Source organism: Brienomyrus brachyistius, unplaced genomic scaffold (assembly GCF_023856365.1).
Source record: "Brienomyrus brachyistius isolate T26 unplaced genomic scaffold, BBRACH_0.4 scaffold267, whole genome shotgun sequence".
NCBI lineage: Eukaryota > Metazoa > Chordata > Actinopteri > Osteoglossiformes > Mormyridae > Brienomyrus > Brienomyrus brachyistius.
In genome coordinates, this window is record NW_026042542.1 from 176480 (window position 1) to 180482 (window position 4003).

The window sequence follows — 4003 nt, forward strand, 5'->3', positions numbered from 1 at the left end:
ATAATTTTTATTTAGGTATTATGTAGGTGCAGTTAATGTATAGTGTTACCTGATATATACTAATAAGCAGTAATACAATAAAAAGAGAGAAGAATGTCAGCTGTTCTCCAAGAAGTTACTGATTTCTTGGATGGCTAGAAGAACATCGATTCAGTTCCCAAAAATCTGTAAGAACAATTTTTGAGGATCTGTATTTTCCATTGTTATTCTCAAAGGGCTGTCATCATGACTATTTTGCTTTTCAGGTAAAGACTCCAACAGCAGGACTGTGGTACAGCAGCCTGTGTCTGACACATTGCAGCCAGGAGACTCTGTGAGCCTGCAGTGTACGATAGAGACTGGGAGCTGTGCAGGAGAACACAGTGTTTACTGGTTCAGACATGGATCAGGAGAATCCCTTCCTGGAGTCATTTACAGCCCTGGAAACAGCAGTGATGAGTGTGAGAAGAGCCCTGAGGCTGGATCTCCTACACGGAGCTGCGTCTACAGCCTCCCCAAGGGGAACCTCAGCCTCTCCGATGCTGGGACTTACTACTGCGCTGTGGCCATGTGTGGGGAGATGCTGTTTGGGAACGGCACATAGCTGGATATAGATGGTAACACCCAGTGTGGGGAGATGCTGTTTGGGAACGGCACACAGCTGGATATAGATGGTAGCACCCAGTGTGGAGAGTATATCTGCTTCAAAGTTTTATTTAGCTTATTCTGCTATTAAGACATTTATTTCTTTTTTTAATGTAATGAATTTTCTAATTTAAGTGCTTAAATTAAATTACACAGATGTTAATTTAATAATTATCCATCCATCCATCCATTTTCCAAACCGCTTATCCTATTGGGTCGCGGGGGGTCCGGAGCCTAATTTAATAATTATTTCAAATATTAATATCCATCCATCCATCCATTTTCCAAACCGCTTATCCTATTGGGTCGCGGGGGGTCCGGAGCCTAATTTAATAATTATTTCAAATATTAATATAAATTGTTAAAATACAAAATACTAGAAGTTCATGTTAAAAATGGACTATTTACAAAACAACTGCTGTAATGTGTTATCGATTTGATCTTTAACTAATGTAATGTAAGCAAATGGGAAATGTGTCTCTATATCATTATGCTGAAATCTATCTCTTTGTTACAGGCTTTCAGAAGCTGCTGGATCCTCTTCACTCTGGCTTGCTGATAGTTTTATCTTGCAGCATTATTCTGAACGTTGCTCTCATTTGTATAAGATGTAAACTGACCTGTACACACTGTGCAGGTACGCTGCCCGGCTTTATGCACTCAGAAGGACAAAATGTAGATTTTAACAAATTATAGAAATATAAAATTGTTTTATGATAGATAACATTTTCATATTAAAACCACTCTTGCAGGTAATACAGTTTTAAAATCCATTATTAAATCTCACCTTATTTATATAAACCTTTTTGTACTGTAAGATTTACATTTTTGTATTATATCTTTCATATTTTGCAAAATCTATTGAAATATACATGTTGCAATAAGTTGCATATCAATAACTTTTATTACCAAGATCTCCTTTATAGCAATTTTATTATATATGATATATGAGAACAAATGACACGTATCCAAACATGCACACTTAAATTGACAGAAGTCATTTTTACTTTCATTTTTGAGACAAAAAGGATGTTGATTGCTTGAAAATTCGGAATGTTATCTGACCACGGTATGATACCGTGCGAAATTAAATAATATATTGATGTGTTATATATTTTAAACAGATGAAAAGAACAGTGATATATCAAAAGTGGAATGGTCACGCAAGCAAGTATGTAATAAATATTTCAAATTACAAATCGTCAGTAAAACAAATGAACCTCAGACTGATTTCCATCCTGGGATCAGCATTTTAAGTGCTATTTGTGAAAATAGGTAATAGCAAACCGATTTGATCCATCCAATTCTGCCATCTTTGTCTCCACAGTGCCATGACGAGGACACACTGAATTACGCTGCCCTGAACCTTAAGAAGCCAAAACCCAGGAGACAGAAGAAAGACGGGAATAATGACACTCTGTATTCTGACCTCCGCTACAGAGATTATGAATAAAGATGCTTCTCATTCATGTCAGTCACACAGAGTGTTCAGGGTGTAGCTTTAATAATGTTCAGAGGAGGGCAGGGGAGCCAGTGCTTCTGAGACTGAATCACGGGATTTTACGGAGCACCGGTGCTGAGTTTGGTGTCAGTGTGTTTGGGGCGCATTTTTACTGGAAGTGCAAATGTTCAAGCCAGACTGGGGGCTGAGGGAGGGGGAGAGGGGAGCCACAGAGATTATTTCTTCATGGCATGGGGGGGAATAAGCGGCTTTAATGTTGTGGAAAGGCTGAGTTGCTGCAATCAGTTCTTTGATGTCACACATGCTTACTTGTCTCCCTTGTGTACCATGCTGAATGGTTTGGGGCAAACGCACAGGGACTGATCGATTATATTAAACAGATGAAAGAAACTGAATGAAAATTTCAAGTGTTCTTAAATTACGTTTTTCATTTAATTGTGTGTTCTGGATGTATTTTTGAGTATATACATGTACCTGTATATGTACCTGTATATATACCTGTGTCGTTAATAACGATGTGGATAATTAAGAAAGAGGAGTTTTGTTTCTTGCTCCCTGTCTTGTTACTTGGCTCACAAACATACACACACATAGACACACACACAAACATACACAGACACACAAACACACACACACATAGACACACACACACACAAACACACATGCACACATGCACACACACACACTGCTACGGCTCTGTAAGAACACTACCATGCTCTTTTGTGTGAGTGGGGTGGGGGGTGTTAAATAAGATGAAAATGACAATGGCTGTACTTTTGTTATGTCAGTTGTGTTTCTATAGTCATTGTATCATATTCCACAAGCTTTTTATTCTACAAGATGTACAAGCCAGTCAGTGTATTCAGTGGGGTGTTCAGGAGTCATTAGGTTCTGAAAAATGTCTTGCATTTAAAACATAATGTACTTTTGAATACTTAAGTATTTTTAGATGCAAATACTCCAGTACTTTAACTGAAGTAAAAAATTAACTGAAAAACTTTGAGTATTATTTGACGAGGAGTATCTATACTTAACTCAAGTAGTGAAGTTGTGTACTTTGTCCACCTCTGTCCAAAAGTGACATACAGCTGTAAGCTGTTTGGGTTTGTTTGTCTGCTGAGTGCTTCTCTGCAGTGCTGCAGATGTTTCCACTGGTTAGATGCAGCTCAGGAAGACTGACCCACTGACTGCACTGTGCTGGACTCACTTTGCAAAGAGTAAAAACCACACAGACAGAACAATATCTGCTTCTTGTAAGACCCTGTTTCCTCTCTACCTCACCCAGGTCACGCTTTCAAGTATTCAGCCTAAGTTATTTTATCCAAACAAGCCACCATTATTATTCATGCAGCTGGACATTTGACTGGAGCACATGATTGCTACATATCACTACTGTACATGGAACGGAATGTACAGTTTTCACAACAGAACTTTAGAAAAGCAAAATTCTCATCAGTCCACATCTCTAACCACCACACATCCTAGGGCTCCCATTTATAATGGTACATTTTTGTTTTATTCACATTCTTTTTCATCACACAGATAAACACCATCCATTAATCTTACAGCATGTATCCTGGTCAGGGTGATGGGGACGACACCACCTATATCGAGTGTGATTTAAGGCCAAGACCTTAAAAGGGAGAGTCAAGACTGAGGCTTGTTACAAGAGCAGTGGGGCACAAAACAACAAACAACATCATTATGAATGTAAAATAAATGGATGTATATATAAATATAGGGTAATAATAGAAACAAAAAATAAGAATATATTACATACAGAGGAATATTATAGGAATATTAAAATTAACTTATACACAATCCTTAACTTATACACAATCCTATTGCATGTAACATTATTGCTCATGTGCCAGATATTAGCCTCCCAAAGGAAGCTGCCACACAGGGCATAATGCA